Source organism: Equus asinus, chromosome 7, assembly GCF_041296235.1.
Source record: "Equus asinus isolate D_3611 breed Donkey chromosome 7, EquAss-T2T_v2, whole genome shotgun sequence".
Lineage (NCBI taxonomy): Eukaryota > Metazoa > Chordata > Mammalia > Perissodactyla > Equidae > Equus > Equus asinus.
In genome coordinates, this window is record NC_091796.1 from 78,123,800 (window position 1) to 78,143,359 (window position 19,560).

The following is a 19,560-nucleotide window of genomic DNA, read 5'->3' on the forward strand; positions in this document are numbered from 1 at the left end:
TCCCAAACCTGGGGAAGGAACTAGACTTGAAAGTTCATGAAACCAATCTAACTCCTAATTATATCAGTGCAAAAAAGACCTCCACGGCATGTACTATTAAAACTGGCAAAAGTCAATGACAAAGAAAAAATATTAAAGGCAGAAAGGCAGAAGAAAATAACCTACAAAGGAACCCCTATCAGGCTTTCAGTGACTTTCTCAGCAGAAACCTTACCAGCTAGGAGAGAATTGAATGGTATATTCAAAATACTGAAAGACAAAACCTTTCAGCCAAGAATACTCTATGCAGCCAAACTATCCTTCAGATACAATGGAGAAATAAAATCATTCCCAGATAAACAAAAGCTGAAGGAGTTCATCGCCACTAGGCCTGCCTTACAAGAAATGTTGAAAGGAGCCCTCCTACCTGTAACAAAAAAGCAAAGGTTTACAAAACCTTGAGCAAGGAGATAAGTAGATAGATAGAATCAGAAAATTGAAGCTCTATATCAGAATAGGTTAGTAAACAATTATAAAAGATGAAGGGACAGAAAGCATCAAAAATAGCTATAAACACTTCAATTTAGTCACAAACTCACAACACAAAAAAAGAATAATTTGTGAGAACAGTAACTCAAAGGGGGAAGAGGAAAGGGATGGAAACTGCTTAGGCTACTGGAGACAAGAGGCTATCAGAAAGTGGGCTATCTCATCTATGAGACCTTTTACACAAGCCTCATGATAATCACTAAACAAAAAATCAGAGCAGAACCACAAATCATAAACAAAGAGAAAACCATCACAGAAAACCAGCAAACTGAAATGGGAGTAAGGTACGAGGGTGGGCACCAGTCCAGTGGCCAAGTCTTTAAAAAGAAAGAAAGAAAGAAATACAAGGGAAAAGAAACAGTGTAAATATAAAACAACTGGAAAACAAGTGAGAAAATGGCAGTACTAAGCCCTCATATATCAATAATCACTCTAAATGTAAATGGATTGAATTCTCCAATCAAAAGAAACAGAGTGGCTGAATGGATTAAAAAACAAGACCCAACAATATGCTGCCTCCAGGAATCACATCTCAGCTCTGAAGATAAACAGAGGCTCAGGGTGAAGGGATGGAAGACAATACTCCAAGCAAATGGCAAGCAAAAGAAAGCAGGTACTGCCATACTTATATCAGACAAAGCAGACTTCAAAGTAAAAAAAGACAATGGGAGACAAAGAGGTGCAGAATATAATGATAAAAGGGACACTCCACCAAGAGGACATAACACTTATGAATATATAAGCACTTAACACAGGAGCACCAAAGTATATAAAGCAAGTATTAACAGACCTAAAGGGAGAAATTGACAGCAGGAGACCTCAACACCCCACTTATATCAGTGGATAGATCATCCAGACAGAAAGTCAACAAGGAAACAGTGGCCTTAAGTGAAATGCCAGACCAGATGGACATTACAGATATAAGATTCCATTCAAAACCAGCAGAATACACATTCTTCTCAAGTGCACATGGAACATTCTCAAAGATAGACCATACGTTGGGGAACAAGGTAAGCCTCAATAAATTTAAGAAGATTTAAATCATATCAAGCATCTTTTCTGACCACAATACTATGAAACTAGAAATCAACTACAAGAAAAAGGCTGGGAAAGTCACAAATAATGTGGGGACTAAACATCATGCTACTGAACAACCAATGGATCAATTAAGAAATCAAAGGAGGGGTTGGCCCAGTGATGCAATGGTTAAGTTTGCATGTTCAGCTTTGGCGGCCCGGGGTTTGCCAGTTCAGATCCCAGGTGCGGACATGGCACCACTTATCAAGCCATGCTGTGGCAGGCATCCCACATATAAAGGAGAGGAAGATGGGCACGGATGTTCGCTCAGGGCCAGTCTTCCTCAACAAAAAGAGGAGGATTGGCAGCAGATGTTTGCTCAGGGCTAATCTTCCAAACAAAAAAAAAATCAGAGGAGAAATTTAAAAATACCTAGAGACAAATGAAAGTGAAAACACAACATACCAACTCTTATGGGATTCAGCAAAAGTGGTGCTAAGAAGGAAATTTATAGCAATACAGCTCCACCTCAACAAAGAAGGAAAATCTCAAATAGGTAATCTTAAACTACACCTAACAGAACTAGAAAAAGAACAAACATAGCCCAAAGTCAACAGAAGGAGGGAAATAATAAAAATTAGATCAGAAATGAATGACGTAGAGATTACAAAAACAATAGAAAGGATCAATGAAACTAAGAGCTGGTACTTTGAGAAGATAAGCAAAATTGACAAACTCTTAGCCAGACTCAATTAGCAGCAACACTATATGAAACATGATTACAGTAAATAAGGCATTTTGTTTAAGTTTGTGGATGGTGATGCTGGCAGAAGCAAAATGATCAGGGAACACAAATCCATACCCAGAACATATGTCCATTCTAGTAAAGACAAATTGCTGTTACCTCTGTAATACAAGGGGTCCAGTGTAATCAACTTGCTATCAATTGGCTGACTGTTTACCCCAGGGAATGTCATATTGAGGGACCAGTCTAAGTCTTTATTGTAGGTATGTTAGGCTGACTGAGGGGCATACTTAGCCAGGTCAGACTTACTGAGGGGAAGTTGATGTTATTCAGTCCGTGCATACTCTTCATCCTTGCAACATGGTCACATTGTACTTCAGCTCATTGAGCAAAACACTGTTGTATTTGGAGAAAGAGCTGGGGTGACATTTGTACTACATGTGATCTTGTCCACCTGGTTAATTGAGAGCCTCCTTTGCAGTGGATGCCCTTTTGTGAGCATTTTTATGGGACTCAAATATCATCACATTCTGCCCATTTGAGAAGTCCATCCCCACACCTTCTTTCTACTTATCTTCTAATGCTGCTTTTCTTTCCAAATCCCTAAGCATACAGTGAAACAGTGAGCAACTGCCCATTGTCAGTGTAAATCTGTTCTTCATGCCATTTCTCAGTCCAGATAAAGTGGACAACTAAATGTATTTCTTGAAGATGTGCCCACTGGCAGTATTTTGCTTAACTACATCTTTCAAGGGTACTCCTTTTGGGGACTGTAATGTTACAGCGGTGTCTTCTATTTGGTGCAGAATTATCTGTAAATCAGGCATGATGCCAGTGAATTATGTTGGTTGATTTTGAAATGTTAAACCAACTGTCAATTCCTGAGATAATTTTTGTCTTCGCTCTTTTTTTCCTCATCAATCTGGCTAGTGGCTTGTAGATTTTATTGATCAATTCAAAGAAACAGCTTTTGTTTTCATTCACTATTGCTATTTTTGCTCAGTTTCTGTTTTGTCGATTTCTGTTCTTATCTTGATCATTTCCTTCTATTTACCTTGGGGTTTAATTTGCTTTTGTTTTACTAATTCCTCAAGGTGGAAACATAGATTGTTGATTTTAGATCTTTCTTCTTTTCTAATATAAATGTTTAAAGGTATAAATTTCCCTCTAATCACTGCTTTATTTGGATTCCACAAATATTGAAGTGTTTTATTTTCATTATCATTCATTTAAAAATATCTTCCAATTTCTCTTTATTTTTTGACTTGTAAATTGTTTACAAGTGTATAGATTGATTTCCAAATTTTTTAGATTTTTAGAATCTTATTGTTATTTATTTATCATTTACTCCCATTGTCAGAGAACTACTCTTTAAAATTTCAATGTTTAAAAATTTATCAGGGGGCTGGCCCCGTGGCCGAGTGGTTAAGTTCGCGCGCTCCGCTGCAGGCGGCCCAGTGTTTCCTTAGTTCGAATCCTGGGCGCAGACACAGCACTGCTCATCAGACCACGCTGAGGCAGCGTCCCACATGCCACAACTAGAAGAACCCACAACGAAGAATACACAACTATGTACTGGGGGGCTTTGGGAGAAAAAGGAAAAAATGAAATCTTAAAAAAAAAAAAAAAAAATTTATCAGTACTTCTTTTATGGCTTAATATATGGTCTGTCCTGGTGATAATACCATTTGCACCTGAAAAGAAGGTGTATTTTGCAGCTGTTGAGTGTGGAGTTTTATAAATATCAATTAAGTAATTGATATCAAAGTAGTTGATAGTGTTGTTCAGTTCTTATATGTGTTTGATGATTTTCTACCTGGTTCAATTATCAATTGGCTAGAGAGGGATTTTAAAATCTCCATCTATGATTGTGGAATTGTCCATTTTCCTTTTAATTCTGTCAACTCTTGCTTCATATATTTGGAAGCTCTGTTATTAGGTATACACACATTTATGATTGTTATGTCTCCTGATATATTGACCATTTTATTATAAAATGCCCCCTTTCAGGGGGATTTCTGTGGCTGAGTGGATAAGTTCACGTGCTCTGCTTCGGTGGCCCAGGGTTTGACACTTTGGATCCTGGGTACAGACCTAAGCACTGCTCATCAAGCCATGCTGTGGCAGCATCCAACATAGAAGAACTAGAATGACTAACAACGAGGATATACAACTGTGTACTGGGGCTTTGGAGAGAAAAGAAAAGAGGAAGGTTGGCAACAGATGTTAGCTCAGGGACAATCTTCCTAACCAAAAGTATACCTTAAAAAAGATGCCCCATTTTTTAAACTGAAGTCATAATAGTGTATAGCATTGTGAAATTTCAGTGGTACATTATTATTTGTCCGTCACCATATAAATGTGCACCTACACCCCTTTTGCCCACCTCCCAACCCCTTTCCCTCTGGTAACCACTAATCTGTTCTCTTTGTCCATGTGTTAGTTTATCTTCCACATGTGAGTGAAATTATATGGTGTTTGTCTTTCTCTGTCTGGCTTACTTTGCTTAACGTAATACCCTCAAGGTCCATCCATGTTGTTGTGAATGGGACAATGTTGTGTTTTTTTATGGCTAAGTAGTATTCCATTATATATATATACCACATCTTCTTTATCCATTCATCAGTCAATGGGCACTTGGGTTACTTCCAAATCTTGGCTATTGTGAATAATGCTGCTATGAACATAGGGGTGCATAAGTCTCTTTGAATTGTTAATTTCAACTTCTTTGGATAAATACCCGGTAGTTGGATAGCTGCATCGTATGTTATTTCTACTTTTAATTTTTTGAGAAATCTCCATACTGTTTTTCATAGTGGCTGTACCAGTTTGCTTTCCCACCAGCAGTGGATGAGGGTTCCCTTTTCTCCACAACCTCTCCAACATTTGTTATTTTTGTCTTGATGATTATAGCCATTCTAATGGGTGTAAGGTGATATCTCAGTGTAGTTTTGATTTCCATTTCCCTGAGGATTAGTGATGTTGAACCTCTTTTAATGTGCCTGTTGGCTGTCTGTGTATCTTCTTTGGAACAATGTCTGTTCATATCCCCTGTCCATTTTTTGATTGGGTTGTTTGTTTGTTGTTGAGTTCTTTATATATTTTGGAGATTAATCCCTGTTGGATATATGATTTGTAAATATTTTCTCCCAGATAGTGGGTTGTCTTTTCATTTTGTTCCTGATTTCCTTTGCTTTACAGAAGCTCTTTAGTCTGATGAAATCCCATTTGTTTATTTTTTCTTTTGTTTCCCTTGCCAAAGTATACATGGTATTTGAAAAGATCCTCCTACGACTGATGTCAAAGAGTGCACTGCCTATATTTTCTTCTAGGAGTTTTAGGGTTTCACATCTTACCTTCAAGTCTTTGAACCATTTTGAGTTCATTTTTGTGTAGGGTGAAAGATAATGGTCCCCTTTCATTCTTTTGCATGTAGCTGTCCAGTTTTCCCAACATCACTTATTGAAGAGACTTTCCTTTCTCCATTGTATGTTCTTAGCTTCTTTGTTGAAGATTAGCTGTCCATAGATGTGTGGTTTTATTCCTGGGCTTTCAATTCTGTTCCATTGATCTGTGTGTGTTGTTTTGTGCTAGTACCATGCTGTTTTGATTACTATAGCTTTGTAGTATATTTTGAAGTCAGGGATTGTGATGCCTCCAGCTTTACTCTTTTTTCTCAGGATTCCTTTAGCTATTTGGGTCTTTTGTTGCCCCATATGAATTTTAGGATTCTTTGTTCTATTTCCATGAAGATTGTCATTGGGATTCTGTTGAACCTGTAGATTGCTTTAGGTAGTATGGACATTTTTATTATGTTTATTCTTCCAATCCATGTGCATGGAATATCTTTCCATTTCTTTATGTCATTATTGATTTCTTTCAATAATGTCTTATAATTTTCATAGTTTAGTTGTTTCACCTCCTTGGTTAAATTTATTTCTAGATATTTTATTCTTTTTGTTGCAATTGTAAATGAGATTGTATTCTTGAGTTCTCTTTCTGTTAGTTCATTATTAGAGTATAGAAATGCAACTGATTTTTGTAAGTTAATTTTCTATGCTGCAACTTTGCTGTAGTTGTTGATTATTTCTAATAGTTTTCCCATGGATTCTCTAGGATTTTCTGAATATAAAATCATGTCATCTGCAAACAGTGAGAGTTTCAGTTTATTGCCAATTTGCATCCCCTATATTTCTTTTTCTTGCCTAATTGCTCTGGCCAAAACCTCCAGTACTATGTTGAATAGGAGTAGCAAGAGTGGGAACACTTGTCTTTTTCCTGTTCTCTGAAGGATTGCTTTCAGTTTTCCTCCATTGACTATGATATTGGCTGTGGGTTTGTCATATGGGGCCTTTATTATGTTGAGGTACTTTCCTTCTATACCCATTTTATTGAGAGTTTTTATCATAAACAGATGTTGGATCTTGTCAAATGCTTTCTCTGCATCTATTGTAATGATCATGTGATTTTTATTCCTCATTTTGTTAATGTGGTGTATCACACTGATTGATTTGCAGATGTTGAACCATGCCTGCATCCTTGATATAAATCCCACTTGATCATGGTGCATGATCCTTTTAATGTATTGCTGTATTCGGTTTGCCAATATTTCGTTGAGGATTTTTGCATCTATGTTCATCAGTGATACTGGCCTGTAATTTTTCTTCTTTGAGTTGTCCTTCTCTGGCTTTGGGATCACGTTGATGTTGGCCTCATAAAAACATGTTAGGAAGTGTTCCATCTTCTTCAAGTTTTTGGAAAAGTTTGATAAGGATTGGTATTAAATATTCTTTCAATATTTGGTGGACTTCTCCAGAGAAGCTGTCTGGCCCTGGGCTTTTATTTTGGGGGAGGTTTTTGATTACTGTTTCAATCACTTTACTTGTGATTGGTCTATTCAGATTCTCTGTTTCTTATTGATTTAGTTTTGGGAGGTTATATGAGTCTAAGAATTTATCCATTTCTTCTAGATTGTCCAATTTGTTGGCATATAGTTTTTCATAGTATTCTCTTATAATGCTTTGTATTTCTGTGGTATCCATTGTAATTTCTCCTCTTTCATTTCTGATTTTATTTGAGCCTTCTCTTTCTTTTTCTTTCTTTTTTTTTTTTAAGATTTTATTTTTTCCTTTTTCTCCCCAAAGCCGCCCAGTACATAGTTGTATATTCTTTGTTGTGGGTCCTTCTACTTGTGGCATGTGGGACCCTGCCTCAGCGTGGTTTGATGAGCAGTGCCATGTCCGCGCCCAGGATTCAAACCAACGAAACACTGTGACGCCTGCAGCGGAGTGCGTGAACTTAACCACTCGGCTGCCAGAGTCCCACTCCGGCTGAGTCCAGGTTCCTGAGGGAGAGACCGAGTCGGCGAAGTGAAAGGAGGGGACATGAGACTTGAGTTGGTGCAATCAAGTCCGCTTTACTGAGTTTTCAGCATCGCTTATATATTTTTCAAAGAGAGTGAAAAGGCAGTTCTTACAGGTGTTCTCATGAGATAAAGAGGCACAGAACAGATGCACAACAATTTTTGCAAGTGTTATCTTTTTGAAGTACACAAGTTAATGACTAGTTTCTCTTAGAAAAATAACCTCAGCAATTATTTATTATTTATTGCTTTTTGGAGAAAACTTCTACACATTTTAACAGAAAGCAGGTCAAGAATAATATATAGATACTTCTTGATCATCCAATTAAGCAGCAAACATGAAAGGACGATGCATATATATTTAGACAAAGAACTGGAGGAAGAAGGAAACATTAACCAGATGGAGGCTACGAACCTAATTCGACATCTTATCTGGGCAGGATTCCTTTCTGCTTGTCTCAAAAGGGACTGTGTGCTCCTCCATCAATTAACTGCATCAAACGAAATTAGCTCTCAGAAAAATATCCTGAAAGTTACCTGCAGGTGGTCACATTCTCTTACTATATTTAATTCTCACGGGAAGTAGTGCCTCCAAAGCAGCCACCCAACGGAGTGAAAACTGAAGGTTAAGAAAGGAAAAGGAATGAAGGGCAATTAGAAGCAGCACAGGTTTCAGAACTATGTGAGGGGCCAGCCGGTTATTCTTCACCAAGGAACGCCCCTGCACCCCTCGGCGTTAATCGGCTGGACCCTGTCAAGCAGCCGATCAAATGATGTAGCCACGGCTCCCGGCACTCGGCCACAGGGCCAGCCCCTCTCTTTTTCTTAGTGCATCTGGCTAAGGGTTTGTTGAGTTGGTTTATCTTCTCAAAGAACCACTCTTAGTTTCATTGATCCTTTCTACTGTTGTTTTTGTTTCAATTTCATTTATTTGTACTCTAATATTTATTATTTCCCTCCTTTTGCTGACTTTGGGCTTTGTACATTTTTCTTTTTCTAATTCTGTTAGGTGTAGTTTAAGATTGCTTATTTGAGATTTTTCTTGTTTGTTAATGTGGGCCTGTATTGCTGTGAATTTCCCTCTTAGGATCACTTTTGCTGCGTCCTATATGACTTGGTATTGTGTGTTTTCATTTTCATTTGTCTCCAGACATTTTTTTTTCTCCTTTAATTTCTTCAGTGATCCATTGGCTGTTCAGTAGCATCTTGTTTAGTCTCCACATATTTGTCACTTTCCCAGGTTTTTCTTGTAGTCGATTTCTAGTTTCATAGCATTATGGTGAGGAAAGATGCTTGATATTTCAATCTTCTTAAATTTATTCATTTATTTTTAAAGATTGGCACCTGAGCTAACACCTGTTGTCAATCTTCTTTTTTTTTCTTTCTTTCTTTTTTTCCCAAAAGCCCCCTAGTACATCATTGTATATTCTGGTTGTGAGTGCTTCTGGTTGTGCTATGTGGGATGCTGCCTCAGCATGGCCTCTTGAGTGGTGCCACGTCCATGCCCAGGATCCAAAACAGTGAAACTCTGGGCCGCTGAAGTGGAGCATGTGAATTTAACCACTCAGCCACAAGGCTGGCCCAGAATCTTCTCAAATTTATTCAGGCTTGTCTTGTTTCCCCATATATGGTCTATCTTTGAGAGTGTTCCATGTGCACTTAAGAAGAATGTGTAACCTGCTGTTTTTGGATGGAGTGTTCTATATTTATCTATTAAGTCCATCTGGTCTGGTTTTTAATTTAATTCCACTATTTCCATGTTGACTTTCTGTCTAGGTGACCTATCAGTTGATGTAAATGGGGTGTTAGGGCCCCCTACTGTTATTGTGTTGTTGTTAATATCTCCTTTTAGGTTTGTTAATAGTTGCTTTATGTACTTTGGTGCTCCTGTTTTGGGTGCATATATGTTTATAAGTGTTGTGTCTTCTTGGTTGAGTGTACCTTTTATCATTATATATTGCCCCTGTTTGTCTCTCATTGCCTTTACCTCAAAGTCTACTTTGTTTGGTATAAGTATGGCAACACTTGCTTTCTTTTTTTTGTTTTTTCAGATTGGCACCTGAGCTAACAACTATTCTTCTTCCCAAAGCCCCCCAGTACATAGTTGTATATTGTAGGCATGAGTTCCTCTGGTTGTACTATGTGAGATGCCACCTCCACATGGCCTGAGGAGTGGTGCCATGTCCGTGCCCAGGATCCCAACTGGCAAAACCCTGGGCCACCGAAGCAGAGCACACGAACTTAACCACTCAGCCCCAGGGCTGGCCCAACACCTGCTTTCTTTCATCTGCCATTAGCTTGGAGCATCATCTTCTATCACTTCACTCTGAGCCTGTATTTTCTTTAGAGCTGAGATCTATTTCCTGGAGGCAGCTTACTGTTGGATCTTATTTTTTAATCCATCCTGCCACTGTATGTCTTTTGATTGGATGATTCAATTCATTTACATTTAGAGTGATTATTGATATCTGATGGCTTATTGCTGACATTTTACCACTTATTTTCTAGTTTTTCTGTATTTCCCTTGTTTCTCATCCCATGCAATAAAATTCCCCCTTTTATCTCCTGTAGTACTTTTTATCTTAAAATCTCTTTTATCTGATATTAATACAGCCACTCCATTTTTTTATGCTTACTGTTTGCATGTCTTTTTCTATCTATTTACTTTCAAACTCTCTGTGTCTTTATATTTTATTTATTTAAATTCTGTATTTTATCGGTAGTAAAAAATTGGAGTTGTTTTTTAATGAAGCGATTCTGCCAATCTCTATCCATCAGTTGAAGTGTTTAATCCATCAACATTTAATGCAATTATCAGCATGGTTGGATTTAGGTCTTCTATTGTATTATTTGTTTTCTATTTGTCCCCTCTGATTATTGTTCCTCTATTTTTCCTTTCTTGGCTTCTTTTCAATTACTTAAACATTTTTTAAAATTTAATTTTAGGGGCCAGCCTGGTGGCACAGTAGTTAAGTGCACACGTTCCACTTCAGCGGCCTGGGGTTAGCCAGTTCGAATCCCAGGTGTGAACATGGCACCACTTGGCAAGCCATGCTGTGGAAGGTGTCCCACATATAAAAAGTAGAGGAAGATTGGCACAGATATTAGCTCAGGGCCAGTCTTCCTCAGCAAAACGAGGAGGATTGGCAGCAGATGTTAGCTCAGGGCTAATCTTCCTGGAAAAAAAAATTTAATTTTAATTTACCTATTGACTTTTTAGCTATACCTATTTTCATTGCATTGTTAGTATTTGTTCTAGGTATTTCAATGTACCTCCTTAAGTTTTCACAGTGTACTTAGAGTTAATATTTTACTGCTTTACGTAGAATGTAGAGAACTTGCAAGTCTACAGATCAATATTTCACCCCCCATCCTTTATGCCAAAATTGTCTTATGTATTACAGCTACAAATGTTATAAACCCCACATGGCAATTTTTCCTTTAAACAGTCATATGTTTGTTTGTTTGAATTATGAGAGGAAAAATAACTCTTGTGTATGTACCCAGATATTTACTATTTCTGATGCTCCTCATTCCTTCCTGAAGATCTGATTTTCTGATAGGTATCAGTTCTTTTTTAGCCCAAGGAACTTCTTTTAGTATTTCTTATAGTACAGGCTGGTGATGAATTCTTATAGCTTTTTTTTTTTTTTTTTAATCTCAGAGTTTCTATTTTGCCTGCATTCTTAATAAATGTTCTCACTGGGTATTTAATTATGGATTGTCAGTGTCTTCTTTTAGCTCTTTAAAAATGTTGGTCTTCTGTCTTCTGTCCTCCATTGTTTCTGATGAAAGTTGGTAGTTTTTTTATTCATTATTCACCTGCATGTAATGAGTCGTTTTTCTCTTGCTGCTTTCAAGATTTTCTCTTTGTCTGGTTTTCAGCAGTGTGAATATGCTATGCCTAGGCATGCTTTTCTTTGAATTTATACAGCTTGGAATTTGCTGAGACCTTTGAGTCTGTAAATGTGTATGTATCAACAAATTTGGAAAATTCTTGATCATTTGACCATTGCTCTCAGATATTTTTTGTCTCTTTTTTCCTCTCTCCTCTCCTTCTGGGACTCCAGTTTGATATACATTAGATATTTTGATATTTTCTGTGATCTCTGAGACTGTTCATTTTCTTTCCAATAATTTTTCATTTCTGTTTTTTCATATCAGATCATTTCTATCAACCTATCTTCAAGTTAAACTGACTCTTTCCTTTGTCATCTCTATTCTATTATTAATCTTATCCAGTAAATTTTTTTATTTCAGACATATATTTTTTAGTTCTAGAATTTCCATTTGGATCTTTTCTATCATTTCAACTTGTGTGCTGAGATTTCCTATCTTTTTGCACATTTATGAGAATTTTCCCTTTACCTCATTGAACATAATTATACTATCTGCCTTACAATCTTTGCTCATTGCAGCAATTGTGTCATATTGGTGTCCACCTCTGGTGATTGTCTTTTCTCTTGAGAAGATGTGATACATAGTCTCATTTCTTCATATGTCAAGTAATTTTGAATTCTTTGCTGTAGAGACTAGATTCTGTTATTTTCCTTAAAGAGTGTTGATTTTGTTGTTGTTGTTCTTGTTTTTAGCATGGCAGTAATTTAGATGGATTCAAACTGCAAACTTTGTCTCTGGGCTGCGACACAAATCTCAGTTCAGTTCTTTTATCTTTGATTGATTTGCTTGCAGTCTTTACTGAGCAAGTGGGTTTCAGGGTTTCATCAGAAGTTGAACAGTGTTTGAACGTATATTATGGGACTCCCTCTCTCTGGTTCTCTCCTTTCTTGGATTTCCTCTCCCTGTTCAGCAGCTATGGTTCCCCCAATCCCCCTCTCACTGTCCAGCAGCTATGGTTCCCCTCAACTCTCTCCTCAGGGTTTTCAGGTCAGAAAGAATGGATTTTCTATCAGTGTTTTAGTACTCCAGGCAGCACTGATTGAAGCCTGCCCTCAGGATAAAGACTATAAAAGATAGAAAATTCACCCTATGCTATTGCTGTCTTGTAGGTGGTGACTCCCTGTCAGAATCTGTCTGCTTTTGTTCACTCTCCAATGCCTTCGGAGAGTTGTTCTTCGGTGTATTTTCATCCAGAGTTTATATCCAGTCCAGCATAGTGGCTTACTAGGACACACCATGTAAGTGGGACTCCAGAAACTTTTTATTAAGTGGTCCATTTAACCCGGGACACCAGGATCAGTTAGCCACTACCAAAGATTCTTGCGTATCAAAACTTTCTAAATACTGCTTCATTCCTGCTGCTCATTATGGTAATTATGCCCACATTATCATTTTTATTTTTTACTTTTTAAATAAACGTTTAATTTTAGAATAGATTTATTTTTACAGAAAACTTGTGAAGACAGGATAAAGAGTTCCCATATACCCTTCCCCTAATTTTCCATATTATTAACATCTTACTTATGCTTTGGTGCATTTGTCATAATTAATGAACCAATGTCATTACATTATTATTAAGTAAATTCCATACTTTATTCAGATTACCTTAGCTTTTACCTAATGTCCTTTTTGTGTTCCAGGATCTCATCAGGGATATCACTTTACATTTAGTTGATATGTCTCTTTAGGTTCCTCTTGGCTATAACAGTTTCTCAGACTTTCCCTTGTTGTTGATGATCGTGACAGTTTTGAAGAGTTCTAGTCAAGTATTTTGTAGAATGTCATTTAATTTGGATTTTTCTGATGTTTATCTCATGATTAGATTGGGGTTATGTGTTTGGGGGAGGAAGACTACAGAGGTAAAGTGCCATTTTCATTGAATTATATCAAGGGTATTGCTATGGACTGAATTATGTCCCCATCCCATCCCCACAAATTCATATGTCCAAGCCCTAAGCCCTGATTTGGAGATAGGGCCTTTAGGAGGTAATTAAGGCTAAATGAAGTAATAAGGGTGGGGCCATGATCCAATAGGATTGGTGTCCTTACAAGAAGAGACACCAGAGAGCTTTCTCTCTCTCTCTCTCTCCATAATATGAGGATACAGTGAGTAGGTGGCTGTCTACAAGCCAGGAAAAGAGCTCTCAGTGGAAACAGAATTGGCTGGCATCTTGATCTTGGACTTCTTAGCCTCTAGAAATGTGAGAAAATAAATTTCTGTTCTTTAAGCCATCCAATCTATGGCATTTTCTTATGGCAGTCCTAGTTTACTTAGGCAGGTATATACTATCAATATGATGTGTAATCTTATAATCCTTGATAATCTGGCTGAAGTAGTGTTTGTCAGGTTTCTACATTGTAATGTCACTCTTTTTTCTCCCTCTTTCCATAGTATATTCTTTGGAAAGAAGTCCACACATTGTCTCTTGACTCATATTGTTGCTGACATCTCGCTACTCCAGGATCCCATCGTGTGCATTGAGATCAGGGAACCTATCTTAACAGTAACTTCTCTCTTCATCGAATCTGTCTACAACAGCCACCGCATAGTTTATGAGGATACTGGTGCCCATCCACTAATGTATTTCTCAATGCCTTAGTGAAAGGAGTGTCTTCTGGGATTTCTTAGGTGCCATAGTGAGGGGGTGGCAGTTCATACATGATAGATTCCCTCCAACATTTCTATCTCCTTAAGCCTTTAGATTCCTTCTTCTAAGTTATGCCAGAAAGTTCTTGCATCTAAACTTTATTGAATGTAGGCCATTACTGAAATTCAGTCAACCAACTGTAGAGCCATTTCCAGCTGTGCAAGCTAACACGTTAAATCTAGAATTGTGGTGAGAGTGCCCATATCAACAATTCAACCAAATCTAGGGTTACATTCTGACTTCTCTATTTACTTCTTGAAAAGGAAGAATCCATTATTTCACATATTCTCCAAGTTTCTGAAAATATAAATTAGCAAAATGTTGCAATAATAAGCACAAGTCATTTCTTTCCAGTCAGACTGTGGAACATGTTGAGATCTGACCCTGCTTATGGATCTAGAGCAGTGGTCCTCAGTTGGGGATGATTTCCACCCCCAGGGTACATTTGGAAATGTCTGGAAACAATTTTGGTTGTCACAACTTGGACTAGGGGAGGTGCTACTAGCTCTAGTGGGCAGAGGTCAGAAATGCTGCTAAATATCTTACAATGCACAGGACATCTCCTCACAACAAAGAATTATCCACAGCCCAACATGTTGAAAACCCCTGATCTACAGGCAACAATGAGTGTTTGGAGTTAAGCTTGAGGAAAATAGACATCCCTCAGATGATTTTATTATAGAGCTTTTAAGCAAAGGATGGAGGGCTATTTCCACTGATATTGGAGGTTTAGAGAGATTTGGGCATTCTAGAATCTTAGCTTTGTTTGAGTCAACCCAAATGTCCCCATTCTACGTTTCAGTGTCATACCCTTCCCAGTCATGCCCTGTCTTTTACTAAAGAGTTCTAGCAAGGCTATGAACTCAACTAATGTTGTAATTCTGAAAATTGCACAATTAAATTTGATATTCAATTTTCAACAAGATTAGTCTGTAGGTACAAAACATAAGAGATTCTTTTCATTCTCTGACTGTGACTTGAACTGAATGTTTAATGACTTGAACTTTTCATTTCTTTCTTTCTTTTTTGGGGGGGGGGGAAGATTAGCCCTGAGCTAACTACTGCCAATCCTCCTCTTTTTGCTGAGGAAGACTGGCCCTGAGCTAACATCCATGCCCATCTTCCTCTACTTCATACGTAGGATGCCTACCACAGCATGGCTTTTGCCAAGAGGTGCCATGTCTGCACCCGGGATCCGAACCAGCGACCCCCAGGCGGCCAAGAAGCGAAATGTGCAAACTTAACTGCTGCACCACCGGGCTGGCCCCCTCATTTCTTTATGTAAGTTCTTCAGTGCATACAAATGAAGCCACTCCTGACCTACAGTTGTTATAGTCACTATTACCGTCAAATAGTCAAACACGGTACCAAAGCTCTTGCTTTCCTGGACACTGCAACACAAATGACTAAAGGTGGTAAGTTGATTATTTATGATGCCACTACATCCCATTTCCCATTGACAAGTTGCTCAACATTGAATTTGAGTTTAAGGGCATGACCAGATCACCCCAAAATCATATATCTGAAAGCCTGTTTCTCAGAACTCCTCTTGGGACCATTTTCTGTATTAGTCAGGATTCAATAAACAAACAGAAACCATAGCAGTTATCTTAGCTGAGAAAATTAATATAAAGAGTCATTGGAGATATCATAGGGATTGGAGAATTGAAAAGGGAAACTGGAACAAAAAAGTAGTAACTGCAAGAAGTAGATGGGGAAATAAAGGGTCAAGGTTGGGGTTATTAGGACCAAACACTTAAAGGACGGGCCCTAGAGAGTGGAACCCAGACCTTGAGGAGAACATGCTGCCCAACTTGTACCGGTAGCTCAGTAGCTCAGAGGAGGGCCCCTTCAGTGCTGGGACTCTGAACTCTGAGCAGGGTTGCTGGTACTGGTATATCTGAGGAATGTTCTGGGAATGTGGAAAGAAGTCCAAAGCTGGAACCAATTGCTGCTGCTGGCATGAAGAACTGTTGCCTGGGGGACACTGATAGAAACAGGAAGCGAACAGGAAGGAGCAAGTCACTTTTCCCTTCTTCTTGTCTCTGATCCCTCACTATTGGCAGACCCTAAGACAGCCAGGCTGGCAGAGGGAAAATATAAATTGCAGAGACCCAGCCTCAGCGCCACAAGACACACCATAGATGGGTAGGTTTGAAGCTGACGAATGACTTCTTTATAACCAGCACAGTTGGACAATCCTTGTTCAGATTACATATAAAAGGATGTGGGAGAGGCAGGAGTCTAGGGCATTTCACAGGTTTCTAGTATTAGTAACCAAATGAATGGTGGAGAAAGATGTAGAATATATGTGGAGTGGGGAGTAGAGAGGAGCCAGTTTGTAGCGAGTGAAGAGATCTGTTGGGGTTGATAAATTTACTTTGAGAAGCCTGGAGTCTAATATAGTACAATTCAAAGTCTAGTCTCTGGACTAGTCAGTCTGAATTTTAAAAAACTGTGGTAAAATATACATATATAACAAAATTTCCCATTTTAACCATTTTTAATTGTACAGTTCTTTGGCATTAAGTACAGTCACTATCTACCTCCAGAACTTTTCCATTATCCCAAACTGAAACTCTGTACCCATTAAACACCAACTCCCTACTCCTCCGTCCCCCAGCCTCTGGCCACCACTACCCTACTCCAGTCTCTATGAATTTGACTATTCTAGCTACCTCATATAAGTGGAATCATATATTATTTGTCCTTTTGTGTCTGGCTTATTCCACTTAGCATCATATCTTCAAGGCTCATCCATGTCATACCCTGCATTATAATTTCATTCCTTTTAAGGCTGAATAATATTTCATTTTAGGTACATAACCACATTCAGTGCAATTTGTTTTTATCAGTCCTCAGCAAGATAAAAGCTCGTGCCAGAATGTAAATGCCTATGTCAGCAAGCATCATGTTTAGTTCCCTCGACATCTTTTAGGAAGATTTTTTCAGTGAAGGAAGCAGAATGCTGATTTCCATTCTGGAGCAAGGTCCTTTCCTCATCTCAGCCCAGCACTGTGAGTAGCACTGGTATAATAGGTATTTAGAGACACAGCTTTGGACTGCAGATTTGGGAATCATCATCCTGTAAAAGAAAAAACAATCCAAACTAGGACTAGGATGCAATCTTTTTGCACGATGTCATTTACAGCCTCCTTCCAGGAAAAAATCAGAATTTCTGATAAAATGCCTACATAAAATTCTAATAAACTAATGGGATTAAAACTTCTGAGAAACCAGTTACCTACCCACTCACTTTTCAGTTGAGTGTAGTGACTTTTACCAAATATTCTTTTCTTTTTTGTATCTAATCTAAAATGATTTTCTAACCAATCCCTTTTCGTTCCAAATATCCCTACCAAAAGCAAAGCTTTGAATTGAACTTTTTAAAGGTAATAGTTTAAAAACAAAAAGGAAAATCATGACTCAGATGCAGATATGAAATGCATATGTGTCAAAGATTTAATTTACATCTGAAAGCTATAATCCAATGTTACTGCAACTAAAAAAATGTTTTTAAAGATTTAATTTAGCTCATTAATTAATGAGAGAACCAGAAAAGATGTTACAATCAGTTCAAATGAAAACCCAAAGACCAGAAAAATAGCTAAGCCCATCAGAAATGTTGAAATCAATTTTCTTTTTTTTTTTTAAAGATTTTATTTTTTCCTTTTTCTCCCCAAAGCCCCCCCGGCACATAGTTGTATATTCTTCGATGTGGGTTCTTCTAGTTGTGGCATGTGGGACGCTGCCTCAGCGCAGCCTGATGAGCAGTGCCATGTCTGCGCCCAGGATTCGAACCAACGAAACACTGGGCCGCCTCCAGCGGAGCGTGCAAACCCAACCACTCGGCCACGGGGCCAGCCCCGGAAATCAATTTTCTTAATAGATGCAAAGCTGGCTTCTTGGGCGATGTGGGGGCACAGGAATGTCAGCAGAAGCTTCACCTGACAGAATTTATTTGCATGTCTAAAGACAATAATTGTTGGCATTACTATCAGTTTTCCACAAATTAGCTTATCTCTCTTCAGAATTGTAAAACAGTTCAAAGACAGTAAGAGGCATAAACCCCGTAGAATCTGATGAGTGGGAAGGTTCTGCTTAAAACGATGCATAGTTTTCCATTGCCCAATAATCTTTTGGTCCATTTAAAAGTATTTCACACTTTTTCCTGTGCTACTATAGGCCTTCTCTCTTGTTACAAGATAGTGTCATGCAAAATAACCAACAGCCATTCTATAGATAAGAGAGAGAAGGTGAGTTTTACTTGAGCTAAGCTGAGGATTATAACCTGGGAAGGCAGGTTCCACAAAGGAAGAAAGCGTTCTGGAGAAGCATGGTTTTCAGTATAGTCTTAGACCTTGTAGAACAAAGAACATAGATTAAACATGCCCAGGATACATATTCATCAATGTTACTGATACTGGTGGGCGAAGGAGGGGAAGGATGCATTCTTATCTTAAAAGAGGGCATTCTTTTTTTTAAAGATTTTATTGTTCTTTTTTCTCCCCAAAGCCCCCTGGTACATAGTTGTGTATTTTTAGTTGTGGGTCCTTCTAGTTGTAGCATGTGGGATGCTGCCTCAGCATGGCCTGATGAGTGGTGCCATGTCCAAACCCAGGATTCGAATTGGCAAAAACCTGGGCTGCGGAAGCAGAGTGCGCAAACTTTACCACTCTGCCACGGGGCCGGCCCCAAAGAGGGCATTCTTCTACTTTGAGATAATGTTTCATGCATTCTTTACTTTCATGGTTAAAGAGATGTACAATGTATGTTTGATAGGCCATAAGTCAGGCTTCTGTACTTCAAGCCGAAACAGTTTTGAACCAGAACAGCTACCCCATATACCTCAATATGTGAAAATCTCTTGTCAATAGTAACGAAATTTTTATCTATGCTCACAACAAAATTATCAGAAAAATTTTCTTTAACACTTACTTCTCACATTGGTTGCTAATATGCGAGAGTGAGGCAGGAGTCTCAAAAGTAAATAATTTTCACTGAATCCTCTTATTTTTAGAATGGCACCCCTATCCTTAATTAGACAAGCTACCCTCCACCTGCTCCGGGGAATCAATCCTAAGCCTTCTGCAGGGGACAGGACGGGCAGTCGCTGGGAGCGAGGGAGGAAATCTGGCGGTCTAAGTGCTTCTGATTCTGCTGTTAGTCCCGACTTTACCGCAGCTTTTTGAGGTTCCTGGTGCCGCCAATTCTTGAGCCTTTTGGTGGTTCTCTGGGGCAAATCAAGCTGCCTCTCAGCCTTCTTCTTTGACAGATGATGAGTCAGCTAAGTCACTTCCCACTCTCCTGCTTTCCAGCTTCCAAAATGTTAGTGATTTTATCTCCTCCTCTGTCCTCTG

The 19,560-nt window shown here is 38.4% G+C and overlaps 1 protein-coding gene across 2 annotated transcripts in view; it reads left to right on the forward strand.

Annotated features, from left to right (window-relative positions):
• The window catches only part of EXD2 (exonuclease 3'-5' domain containing 2), a 96,647-nt gene that overhangs the window by 23,162 nt on the left and 53,925 nt on the right, over nt 1-19,560 (forward strand). The window contains exon 2 of one of the 2 annotated variants that reach the window (XM_044773861.2): nt 15,342-15,481. The exons of the other annotated variant lie outside the window; for it this stretch is intronic. The gene's annotated coding sequence lies outside the window, so the exon portion shown is untranslated. The remainder of the gene's footprint in view (nt 1-15,341; nt 15,482-19,560) is intronic. 2 annotated transcript variants of the gene reach the window in all.